The sequence below is a fragment of the Balaenoptera musculus genome, chromosome 15 (genome assembly GCF_009873245.2).
Source record: "Balaenoptera musculus isolate JJ_BM4_2016_0621 chromosome 15, mBalMus1.pri.v3, whole genome shotgun sequence".
NCBI classification, from domain to species: Eukaryota; Metazoa; Chordata; class Mammalia; order Artiodactyla; family Balaenopteridae; genus Balaenoptera; species Balaenoptera musculus.
The window spans coordinates 81,409,268-81,422,707 of record NC_045799.1 but is presented as its reverse complement, the minus strand read 5'-3'; the positions used below and the strand labels follow the sequence as shown (position 1 = coordinate 81,422,707).

The 13,440-nt window shown below is 43.0% G+C and overlaps 1 pseudogene; it reads left to right on the top strand.

Moving 5' to 3' along the window:
- The first annotated feature begins 895 nt into the window (after nucleotides 1-895).
- Nucleotides 896-1,459, top strand: LOC118881255 (annotated as a pseudogene).
- The last annotated feature ends 11,981 nt before the right edge of the window (nucleotides 1,460-13,440 follow it).

The following is a 13,440-nucleotide window of genomic DNA, read 5'->3' as shown; positions in this document are numbered from 1 at the left end:
GGTAGTGGAATACTGTGTCTTGATTGTGACGGTGGCTACAGAACCTTATACCTTTTAAAAGCTCGTTGAACTGTAATACCTAAAAAAGATAAATTCTACTGTATATAAATCATACCACAATAGACCTGAATTAATTAAAGTACAATTATCTAACAAAACAAGCAATATGCTAATAGGAATAAAATGAATAAATCTAACAAAAGATATGGAAGACCTTCTTGAAAAATTTATATAACTATTGAAATTTATTTAATTTTACATCATGGTCATGGATAGAGACTTAATATCATAAATATGCGAATTCTCCTCAAATTAGTCCATGAATGCATACCATTCCAATAAAAATCCCAACAGGTTTTGTCATGGAAATCAGCAAGCAGATTCTAAAATGCAATGAGATTCTGAGACTAAATGAGATTTTGAAGAACCAAAATTAGATGAGGGTTTCACATACCAGGTCTCACATATTGATACTAATTAAAAAGTTATTGAAATTAAGAAAATGTGGCTTTGGCACAAATAGAGCAATGAGAAGAGAGCCTAGGAATGGAAACTTTATATATTAGAGAGATGGCATTATAATTCAGTGGGGAAGGATGGCAAGGACAAGTGGCTATCCATCTGGAAAAAGTTAAATTCCAACTTTACACCTTACACAAAAACCAGTTCTAACTGGATGAAAAACAAATATGAAAAGCAAACTTTTAGTTTTTAACACAAAATACAGGAGGCTGTCTTTATGACCTTAAGAGTAGGACAGGATTTCTTAAAAAGACACAAAGAGTTTGATGAATCTGAGATCAGATTTAAATTTCTATAGTTCAAAAGTAAAGGGAGAAGGGGGCGAGTCCGCGCATGCGCGTCCCGCGTGTCTGGGTCGTGGAGCCATCGGCCGCGGTCTCCTGCGCAGATGGGCTCAGTGGCCTAGCGCCCCGGTCCCCGCCGTCAGTGATCGAGCGCCGAGGCCCGCGAGGGGTCGCCGCCGAGGTTTCCACCAGCCCACAAGCAAGAGCATGGCAGCCATCCCCTCCAGCGGCTCGCTCGTGGCCACCCACGACTACTACGGGCGCCGCCTGGGCTCCACTTCCAGTAACAGCTCCTGCGGAAGTGCCGAGTACCCTGGGGAAGGCATCTCCTGCCACCCCGGTCTCCCCAGAGCTGACCCGGGACGCTGGTGGGCTAGCTTCTTTTTCGGGAAGTCCACTCTCCAATTCATGGCCACAGTGTTGGGGTCCCCAGAGCAAACCAGCCCAGGCCTCCACCGGCATGATCACCTGTGACCTGGCTCGGAAAGCCGTGGGGAAGCAGCAGCCTGGCGGCCAGCCTGGCCAAACCAACTCCAGGCCCCCGTCCTGAGTGGCCACCACCAGCTGCCGGGCTTCCTCCCGAGGCGCTAGGCTCGTCAGAGCCCCCCCTCCTTCCCCTCCCTGAGAGTGAGCAGGCTGCAGCCAACAGAAGCAGTTGGGTTTTTAATATCAAAACAGCAAAACACCAAAAAGGAAGTTGAGAGAACTCCACTCTTTACTATCCAAGCCACATGAGAGCCTTCCCGGCACCCCCTAACCTGTGCCTCGCGCCAAGTAGAAAATAAACTCCAAGCAGCCAGCAAAAAAACAAAAAAACCAAAACCAAACAAACAAAAAGTAAAGGGAAATAACAAGCTACTGGCAGAAAGAGGACATTTGTAACATATGTGATTGACAAAGAATTCGAATTTCAAATATCTAATGAATGGCAAACCAATTTAGAAATAGGAAACTATGTTACCAAACCTGGTTCATTCGCTGGACAGGCAACAGGCCAAACACTGAGACGCTGACGTTTGCAGCAGAGAAAAACTATATTCACGAGGCGGCCAAGCCAGGAGAGGGGAGAATGGATCTCAAATCTGTCTCCCGGAAGGGGAGGGGCACAGGATATTGATGGGATAAAGCTGAGGCATGGAGGGCACGGGGAAAGGTGATAAGGTGATCGGAGAAAAGAAAAAGTGAGGCAGTTGTCCTTCTGCACAGGTGCAACTAAGCTGTGGCTTCTTCATGGGACACATGTTCAGAAAATGATGGTGTTATTACCATGCTCTGATGGTGGAGTTTTGGGCCCTCTGGCATCTAAAGGTCCCTGAGTGGACACTCACGCATGCCCAGTTGGAGGGTCAGTAGTCTTAGTCTCATCTGGCTCAAGCTCGAACTGGACACAGCTGACTCCAAGTTACTAAAAAAACAACTTGGGCAAATATCTTTATTATTTAGGCTGCATGAAGCTTGGAAGACATGCAAACCTTCTGCAGCAACAGTTAAAGTGAACTTGATCAGTGAGCGCAGGTTACAGGTGTAATGGATCTAACTAATGATTACCCTTGGTTTCCAATATTCACAAGATAAATACAAAGAGGCAGTTCACAGAAGAGAAAACCAAAATGGGCGAAACATGAGACATGCTCTTCTCTCTAGCAATCAAGGACATGCCAATGAAAACAGTCATTTTCACACACATCAGACTGGTAAAAATTTAAATGTTGGAGGCAAAGTGAACAGTGGTGGGAGCGTGTCTTGGTACTGCTTGGAGAACAATTAAATATAATTTCCAAAATTTCGAAGTGCACATACTCTGTGACCCAGAAATTCCACTTTTAGGTATATACACTAGAGAAACTCTTGCACACGTACCCAAAGAAACATGGAAAAAAAATGTTTATTACAGCATTATTTACAATAGTCAAAGACTGAGAATAACGTAAATGTCCATCAATAGGAGAATGAATAAGTGGATCATGGTAAATATTCACATTGAAATATTTAACAGCATTTAAAATGAATGAACTCCAGTTCATCTATCAACACTGGATAAACCTCTCAAAATCATGGTGTAAAGTTAAAAACGGTTCTGACCCCAATTCCAATGAGTGTGGTGTGAGGGTTTTCCCCACACACCAAGCAATGCTCAGACACCAGCTGAGAATAACTCAATTCTGACACTACTTCGAGACAGGGTCAGATTCCACAGGGTAAGGACTCAGTCCTGCAAGACTACTCCTCCCACCATACCACCACTTCAGATGCCAATCACAAGTTCAGGTTGTCATCTGGGCTCCTGACCCATCAGCTATAGATCAGAGGCGCCAACATCCTCAGGTTTGATTAATTTGCTAGATCGGCTCACAGAACTCAGAGAAACATTTTGCTTCCTAGATCACCAGTTTATTACAGAAGGATATATAACTCAGGAATGGCCAGATGGAGAAGATGCTAGGGCAAGGTAGGGGAAAGGGCAGGTATCTCCCATGCGCTCTTGGAGCACTCTCCCATCCTCCTCCACATGTTCACCAACCCAGAAGCCCTACAAACCCCATCCTTTTGGGGTTTTATGGAGCATTCATTACATAGGTATGATTGAGTAAATTTTGGTTATTGGTGATTAATTCAAACTCCAACCCCTCTGGTCGCCACAGAAATCAGGGGGTGAGGTCATGATTCGTTCCCCTGGCAACCAGCCCCCATCCTGAGGTGCTTTCTAAAAGTCACCTCATTAATATAAACCCAGCTGTGGTGAAAAGGGGCTTGTTATGAATAATAAGATGCCCATTTCACCTTTATGGCTCTGAAACAATTTCAAGAACTGAGGATAAGAGACCAAATATTATAACAAAAAATGCTCCTATTGCTCTTACGGCTCAGGAATTTCCAAGGGTTTTGGGAGCTGTGAGTCAGGAACTGTGGAGGAAAACCACATATATATGAGAAATATGTTTTGGTCATCCAAATGACCAAATATATATATTTCTTATCAATCACAATATTGCAAGAATAAGAGGCAAGTTGCAAATGAATGTATCCTGGAAGATACCTTGCATCAATCATCCAGTCCCCAGGGGCCCAAAGGTAAAGCCTGGGCTTTATCCAGCCTCCAAATCTCTGGTGACAAGAGACAAAGCCTGGGCCAGAGCAGGATGGAGATCAGATGAGACCTCTGCATAAAGCCAGGACCCCTAAATCACTGACCCTCTGACAGTGAGCCAGAAGAAAAAGAACTGCCATGAAGGGGGAGGTAGTGGAGATTGATTCTTCAGCCATAGCTTTAGAGAAAAGCATGAAAAATATCTTCCCTCAGAGCATCCCTAACCTTCACCCACACTCTCAAGGGTTTAGGCCAGAATTCACAATGCCTGTGAGCCTTAAAAAATACAAAGCTGAAATTTTCATTTAAAGTGACCCTCGATAGGTAGTATACCTGCACCCAGCAGATGTAAACACAGATCCCCTCTGGAGGAAGGCGCTTACATCTAGGTCTCAAAGAATTCCCACAGATTAAGTTCCAAGTAAGATGAAATATCAATTTAAAAACCATCAAACACAACAAAACAAGTGATCATGAGCAAAAGAACTACAGAAACAACTGCAAAGTTAAGTCTTCAAAGACTGCTGATATTAGTATTAGATGGCATCGTTCATAAATCAATAGGTTTAAAAAAATAAAAGAAGATATTGGAAGTATGATGAAACAAGAGAATGTAAAACTGGCCAGGCAGATTTGGGGGGAAAAAACACAAATAGAAACTCTACAAATGTAAAATATAAAAATTGAAATAAAAGAGTAAATGGGTACATTAAACAGCAAATTAAATGCAGCTGGAGATAAAATTTGTGGGTTGGCTTAAGATAGGTCCAAAGACACTGTCAGAATGCAGCATGGATGCACAGGGAGGGAAAATATGAAGGAAAAAAAAGTCAAACATAAAAGAGTAAAAAAGTCTGATGTGTCTAACTACTGTATAGCACAGGGAACACTACTCAATACTCTGTAATGGCCTATATGGGAAAAGAATCTAAAGAAGAGTGGATATATGTATATGTATAACTGATTCACCTTCCTGTACACCTGAAACTAACACAACATTGTAAATCAACTATACTCCAATAAATTTTTTTTAAAAATTCTGCTGTGTCTAATAATACGACTTCAGAAAGAGAGATTAGAGAAAATAGGAAATAAGCACTATTTGACAAGACAATGAATTTTCAGGAAGCCCAATAAATTCACCAAGCAAGCATAATAAATAAAAAGAAGTCCACAACTATAAACATTCTAGTCTAACTGTAAAATACCAATGACAAAGAGGAGATGTTAATAGCAGGCAAAATGAAAAATCAGTATCTACAGAATGAGCCAGCTACCTCCTCACTGGAACCCAAAAGACAGTGCAGTGTTATCTCTAAACTATTAAGAAAAATAAGTCAACCTAGAATTATGTACCAGATAAATTATTTTTAAGACCACTAGCAAAATAAAGACATTTCCAGACAAAAGTAACAGAAAGAAGTAAGGTCTGAGGAGCAAAAGGGAATGGTGAGAAAAAAGAAGCAACCATGTGGGTAAATCAGAAGTAATACAGAGCTTTGGAGAAATGTCTATTTAGGTCTTCTGCCCATTTTTTGATTGGGTTGTTTGTTTTTTTAATATTGAGCTGCATGAGCTGTTTATATATTTTGGAGATTAATCCTTTTTCTGGTGATTCATTTGCAAATATTTTCTCCCATTCTGAGGGTTGTCTTTTCATCTTGTTTATAGTTTCCTTTGCTGTGCAAAAACTTTTAAGTTTCATTAGGTCCCATTTGTTTATTTTTGTTTTTATTTCCATTACTCTAGGAGGTGGGTCAAAAAAGATCTTGCTGTGATTTGTGTCAAAGAGTGTTCTTCCTATGTTTTTCTCTAAGAGTTTTATAGTGTCCAGTCTTACATTTATGTCTTTAATCCATTTTGAGTTTATTTTTGTGTATGGTGTTAGGGAGTGTTCTAATTTCATTCTTTTACATGCAGCTGTCCAGTTTTCCCAGCACCACTTATTGAAGAGACTGTCTTTTCTCCTTTGTATATCCTTGCCTCCTTTGTCATAGATTAATTGACCATAGGTGTGTGGGTTTATCTCTGGGCTTTCTATCCTGTTCCATTGATGGCCAAGAGGCACAAGAAGAGCTGCTCAACATCACTAATCATTAGAGGAATGCAAATCAAAACTACCATGAGGTATCACCTCACACCAGTTAGAATGGGCATCATCAGAAAATCTACAAACAACAAATGCTGGAGAGGGTGTGGAGAAAAGGGAATCCTCTTGCACTGTTTGTGGGAATGTAAATTGATACAGCCACTATGGAGAACAGTATGGAGGTTCCTTAAAGAACTAAAAATAGAATTACCATATGACCCAGCAATCCCACTACTGGGCATATACCCAGACAAAACCATAATTCAAAAAGACACATGCACCCCAAAGTTCATTGCAGCACTATTTACAATAGCCAGGACATGGCAACAACCTAAATGCCCATCGACAGAAGAATGGATAAAGAAGATGTGGTACACATATACAATGGAACATTACTCAGCCATAAAAAGGAACGAAATTGTGTCATTTGTACAGACGAGGATGGACCTAGAGACTGTCATACAGAGTGAAGTAAGTCAGAAAGGGAAAAACAAATATCGTATATTAATGCATATATGTGGAATCTAGAAAAATGGTACAGATGAACCGGTTTGCAAGGCAGAAATAGATACACAGATGTAGAGAACAAATGTACGGACACCAAGGGGGGAAAACGGTGGGGGGGGGGAGTGGTGGCAATATAAAAAAAATACCTGTATAAAAAAAATTAAATTAAATTAAAAAAATATAAAATAAAATTCAAAAAAAAAGTAATACTGAGCTTATAAGACAGTAACAACAATGTCTAATTTGTGGGATTGAAAATATCAAGGTAGTAAAGCAATTATACTCCAATAAAGATGTTAAAAAAAAAAAAAAGAAAATATCAAGGTAGGAGTCCCAGGTCTGGTTAAGATGAGTAAATACACTCCACCCTATATCTCCCCCACTGATTACAACTAAAACCCTGGACGAATACATGAAGCAACAATTGGAAGACCCTGAAAAGTAAGGACTAGCAGACAGATTGGAGAGAGAAATCAAAACTCATGGAAGGGTATGGCAGAGAGTTTATGGTTTGGTTTGGTTTGGTTTCCTCCCATATCTCTCAGCTCAGACTCAGCGCATCCTGAATCCCAGAACTGCATAGCAGGCACAGGAAGAAAAAGCTCCAACAAAAACCCTCCTTCTCCGATCAGAGGACTACTACAGAGAGACAAGGAGGAGAACCTTGGTTTTATTTTGTAATCCTACCCAGCTCTGCCCTGAGGGAAGACCCAAAGATGCACTCTCACGGCAGTAGTGGCAACCCAGCTGCAGACGCAGGCATGCCCCCCTGACAGAGCAACTAGGAGAGAGAAAAAATCCTTCTCCCTGACCACAGAAACTAGGAAAGAGAGCCCTTGTTGTTGAAAGAGCCTGGGAGGCACCGCCCTTGCTTTTCTCTCTCCCCTCCCTCTCACTGCTTCTCCTAAAGGCAGATGCAGTTACAGGAAGGGCATGCAAGAAGTGATGAGGAAGCTAAAACCTCGGCTTTCTATCTTTAAGAGGAGGAAGCTTGAAAGAGGAATTCCATCAGCTGCATATGCAGCCCATGTCCAAGATACACATACATGGAACTGATCCTAAAAACATACTAAAGGCTTCGAGAACTAAACTGTGCTGTAGATCCCCACTTAGTCCCAGGGTGGCCCATGAGCAGTGGAGGGGCAGGGGGAGAAGGAGAGGAAGCGGGGGTGGGATGCACACACAGGACAGATACAAACTCCACAGCCAAGTTTTTGAAAATGGAAATGGCTTTGGAATCACAGCCCATAGAAGGCACGTTGGGACTTTGGGCTGAAGTTAGTCAGCTCAACTTGCTGCCAAAACAGAGAAATCAACATTCTCCGAAGATTGTAGCAGGACCCAGCATCTCATAGAGCAATAGTTAAAATATCCAGGATGTAATCCAAAATTACTTGAGATAGAAAGAAACAGGAAAATCTCAACAACCCACAAGGCAAAAGACGCACACCTCGAGATGACACAAATGTTGGAATTGTTAGACAAAGACTTTGACACAGTGATGACAACCTTGCTCCACGAAATAAAGGTGAACAGTCTTGAAATGGATGGAAATACAACCATCTTAGCAGAAAATATAACCCATAAGAAAGAGCCAAATGAAAACTTTAAAGCTGACAAACATGATCTTGCTGAAACAAAAAGCTAATTGGAAGAGTTCAGTAGCAGAATTGAGATGACAGAGGAAAGAGTCAGTAAACTTAAAAACAGGTCAAAAGAAACTATCCAACTTGAACAGCCAGGAAAAATAAGACTTATAAAAATGAACAGAGCCTTAGAGACCCAGGGGACAAAATAAAAAGGTCTAACATATGTGTCCTCGGAATTCTGGAAGAAGAGGAGATAGAGATCAACGCAGAAAACAATATTTGAACAAACAATGGTTGCAAACTTCTCGGGCTTCCCTTGTGGCGCAGTGGTTAAGAATCTGCCTGCCAATGCAGGGGACACGGGTTCAAGCCCTTGTCTGGGAGGATCCCACATGCCGCGGAGCAGCTGGGCCCGTGAGCCACAACTACTGAGCCTGCGCGTCTGGAGCCTGTGCTCCGCCAACGGGAGAGGCCGTGACAGTGAGAGGCCCGCGCACCGCGATGAAGAGTGGCCCCCACTCACCGCAACTGGAGAAAGCCCTCGCACAGAAACAAAGACCCAACACAGCCAAAAATAAATATAAATAAATAAATAAATTTATAAAAAAAAAAAAAAAGAATACAGCAAATAAGGAAACATAGCCAACACGAGTGCAAAGCACCCGACACACAGGAAGTGGGAGATGTCATCCCTGCCTGTTTCAACTTTGTGGGGCCTGGGTCTCCCTCTACTTGCTTCACATAGTGAAGCAAGCTGAGAGTCTTCCCTTCCCAGCTGGACTCTAGTTTCTGGAGGGCTCACTGCACGCCTGCACCCAACCAGGGCAGGAGAAGCCTTCTCTGAGCCCCTCCCTGCCTGCAAAACAAGAGGAAGTAAACAGAGTGCTGATGTCAGCAGAGGCCCGTGGACAGCCCATGGGAAAGAGCAGAGACCAAGACCTTGCCCTTCGTCCCTCCCCCTTCCCTGTGCTCTTTCTTTGCCTCGTGTGTCCTGCCTCACCTCAGGGGCCACACTCACATCCCTCCTGCCTTTGTTTCCCCAGACCCTGAGAAGTGGCCAGCTGAATGAAGCACAATGAATGACCCCCCAGGATGGGCTGTGGAAGGAAGGGGAAGTGAGGGAGGTTAACGGGGGTGGTTGGTGGGGGAGGGGCAATCGGGGCAATTTTGGGTAAGCGCCAAGCTCATGAGGCAGACAGACCTGAGTGTGGTCCAGATCCAGACGTGGAGGGAACCAGAGTAAGTGAGGTCACCTCTCTGAGCCTCAGTGCCTTCCTCTGTCAGATGGGAATCAAATTCCTTTATCTCACAGGATTGCTGTGAAAAGTAAATGTAACACACAAAGCAAGTTCCCAGCATCAGTCCTTGCCCCAGGGCAGTGGTTCTCAAACTTCAGCAGGTCAGGCTGGGGCCTGAGAATTGGCATTTCCCACAAGTCCCAGGTTGATGCCGCTCGTTAACACTGTGATACCTGTGAATGGTATGACTATGTCAAACGGTAGATGTATGTTCAACTTTTTAAGGAATGGCCAAAGTAGTTGTACCATTTCACATTCCCACCTGCTGTGGATGAGAGCTCTGGTTGCTCCACGTCCTTGCCAACAGTTAGTATGGTTGGTCTATTAATTTTAGCCATTTAATAGATGTATGGTGGTATCTCATTGTGGTTTTCATTTGCACTTCCCTAATGACTTATGATGTTACACATCTTTTCATGTGCTTATTTGTTACCTATGTATCTTCTTTGATGACGTATCTATTCACATCTTTAGCTCATGTTCTTTTTAAAAATAAATTTATTTATTTTTATTTTTGGCTGTGTTGCGTCTTCATTGCTGCGCGCGGGCTTTCTCTAGTTGCGGCGAGTGGGGCTACTCTTCGTTGCAGTGTGCAGGCTTCTCATTGCGGTGGCTTCTCTTGTTGCAGAGCACAGGCTGTAGGCACGTGGGCTTCAGTAGTTGTGGCACGCAGGCTCAGAAGTTGTGGCTCACGGGCTCTAGAGCTCAGGCTCAGTAGTTGTGGCACATGAGCTTAGTTGCTCCATGGCATGTGGGATCTTCCCGGACCAGGGCTCGAACCCGTGTCCCCTGCATTGGCAGGCGGATTCTTAACCCTGCGCCACCAGGGAAGCCCTAGCTCATTTAATTGGAATTTTGTTTTCTTATTAATCTTTGAGAGTTCGTTATATACTCTGGATACAAGTCCGTTGTTAGTTACATGATTTGCAAATATTTTCTCCCTATCTGTATCTTGTCTTTCACCTCCTTGACAGTTTCTTTTGAAGAACAGAAGTTGTTAATTTTGATGAACTCCAATTTTTCAATATTTTCTTTTATGGGTCATGCTTTTGGTGCTGAATCTAAGAAATCTTTGCCTAACCCAAGGTCACAAAGATTCTCTCCTATGTTTTTTTCTTCAGTTATATAATTTTAGGACTTATATTTAGGCCTACAATTCATTTTTAGTGCATTTTTGAACATAGTGTAAGTTCTGTTGTTTTTTGTGTTGGTTTTTTTTTTTGGTATATAAATATCAAATTGTTCCAGTACAATTTGTTTAAAAGACTATCATTTCTTCACTGAATTGCCTTTGCATCTTTGTTGGAAATTAATTGATCATAAACGTGTGGGTCTATTTATGTACCCTCTGTTCGGTTCCAGTAATCTATTTGTCTTCCTTGATGCCAATACATTTTGATTACAGTAGCCTTGTAATAATAAGTCTTGAAGTCAGGTAGCATAAATCCTCCAAATTTGTTCTTCAATTGCAAAGTTTTTTTGGCTGTTCTAGGTAGTTAATTTTCTACAGGAATTTTAGAATTGGCTTGTCAATTTCTACAAAAAAAACCCAAACCTACTGGGATTTTGACTGAGATTGTGTTAAATCTACATATTATCCGGGGAGAATTGACGTATAACAGTATTTAGTCCTCTCATGTGTGAAATCTCCATTTATTTGTCTTCTTTAATTTCTCTCAGCGATACTTTGTAGTTTTCACCATTCAGATTTTGCACATCTTCCATCATATTTATTCCTAAATATCTGGCATTGTTGATAATATTGTATATAGCATCGTTTTCATCTCAATTTCCAATTCTTTGTTGTTAGTATATATAAATAAAATTGATTTCCGTATATTGATCTTGTAAACCTGCTTAACTCACTAATGGTTCTGGTAGTTTTTTTGTAGATTCCATTGGATCTTCTACATAAATAACCAAGTCATCTGTGAATAAAGACAGTTTTACTTCTTCCTTTTCAATCTGGACGGCTTTTGTCTCAATTACTATACCTGCAGGATTTTAATTTATAGAGGTGACTGACTGATAACTCAGAGAGATCATTGAAAGAAGATTTTTTTTGAAGATTTATTTATTATTTATTTATTTATTTAATTTATTTTTGACTGCGTCGGGTCGTAGTTGCAGCACGCGGGATCTTCACTGAGGCATGTGGGATCTTTCATTGCAGTGCGCGGGTTTCTCTCTAGTTGTGGCATGCATGTTTTCTCTCTATAGTTGTGGCACGCAGGCTCCAGGGCGTGTGGGCTCTGTAGTTTGTGGCATGCAGGCTCTCTAGTTGAGGCGCAGGAGGTAGTAGTTGTGGCGTGTGGGCTTAGTTGCCCCGCGGCATGTGGGATCTTATTTCCCTGACCAAGGATCGAACCCGCATTCCGTGCTTTGTAAGGTGGATTCTTTACCACTGGACCCCCAGGGAAGTCCCGAAAGAAGATTTTTATTACTTATATTTCCCAAGGGGAGGGTGTACACCACCCCCTTATAGGTGGGGAAGCACTAGAGTCATTCAGGAGGCAGAAAAAGGATTGAGGATAGGGACTTCCCTGGTGAAGCAGTGGTTAAGACTCTGCGCTCCCAATGCAGGGGGCCCGGGTTCAATCCCCGGTCCGGGAACTAGATCCCACCCATATGCATGCCACAACTAAGAGTTCGAACGCCCAAACTAAGGAGCCCACCTGCAGCAGTTAAGACCCACTGCAACCAAATAAATATTTTTTTAAAAAAAGAATGAGGATAAAGAAAACAGTCTTTATTATGCTTTCTGCAGGAAAAACAAGGCAGGACAAAAAACAGTTTAAGATTGGCTAGTTTGAATAATTCTGGTGGGTGTTGGGCTATAGGTGCTTTCCTTAGTTGTCTGGCACCTGGCCCTGTGTTGATTTAGGGCAGGGGAAATATTGGGTTGCTGTGTGAGAGTTAGATAAAGGAGGTGGTATAGAGTATGGGGCCGGGAGTGGATAGTTTGTATATGAAAGGCGTGTTCCCAAGAAAGCCCTTTGCTATCTATCTCTAAGAATTAGCTAGATCTGGAAGGAGCAGTAACTCCCTGGTCCGTGAGCAGTAACTCCTGGTCTCCCAGATGTCAGAGCATCAAGAATACAGAAAGTAAGAAAACAGAGTTAGTACAATTAGCCCTGTCATAAATGGATGCCAAACAGATAAATATAGAATCTAAGAAAATACAGCTAGAAAATTTTTATTTCTGTTTCTTGCCTTATTATATGGGCTAGAACCTTCCAGCACAACGAATGGAGATAGTGAGAATGCACATCTTTGCCTTATCACTAATCTTGGGGGGAAAGCAAGAATAGGGTGAGGTGCCATGGAAGGGGAAGAGGCTGGGGCAGTGATGGACGTGGCCAATGAGGAAGGGAGGATGGAAACTTGGGAGAAAGTGGGGAAGATCTAAGGCAGTGGTTCTCTCTCTCATGTGGTCCATGGCTCATAGCCCTCACCTGTCCCTGCTGCTATCACACAGTTTCTGACCTCTCCTTCATGTCTCCCTCATGTCTACCTGGGCTAAAGGGCTGCATTTAGGCTCTGCCCATCTTTGAATCACAAAACTCCAGGCCCTCCTCCTCCCACAAGCCTCCTCTGTGAGTAGAGCCACAGCACCAGGCTGCATCCCAGGCCCTCCCATGCCTACTGGGGAAGGGAAGATGAACAAACCTAGAGACCACGTGCCATCCCTGAGCAGAAACCACACCTCACAAATCCTACCCTCATGGGGCTCCAACTGGGTCCAGGGGCCTGAACATGATGTGAAATGTGCAACTTGCATCTAGGGAGAACTTCTGTGGAAGCAGCGGGGCCTGAGGGCACCTGGACAGTGGGTGCTTGCAAAGGTTACCCAGAGCCTGTTTTGTAAAAGTTCTGTGCTGCCTAAGAGAATGGGCAGTGGCGCCCCCTGGCGGGGTCCAGCCCCCTCCTCCGGAGGCCAGGCAAGGAGGAGACATTCCAGGTCTCAAGCTAGTGGGGTGAGGCAGGAATAGAACCCAGATGTCTCCCCACACACAGGGCAGGTACCCTCTGAAGGCACTGCCAAGAAGCCAGTGGGTCCCTT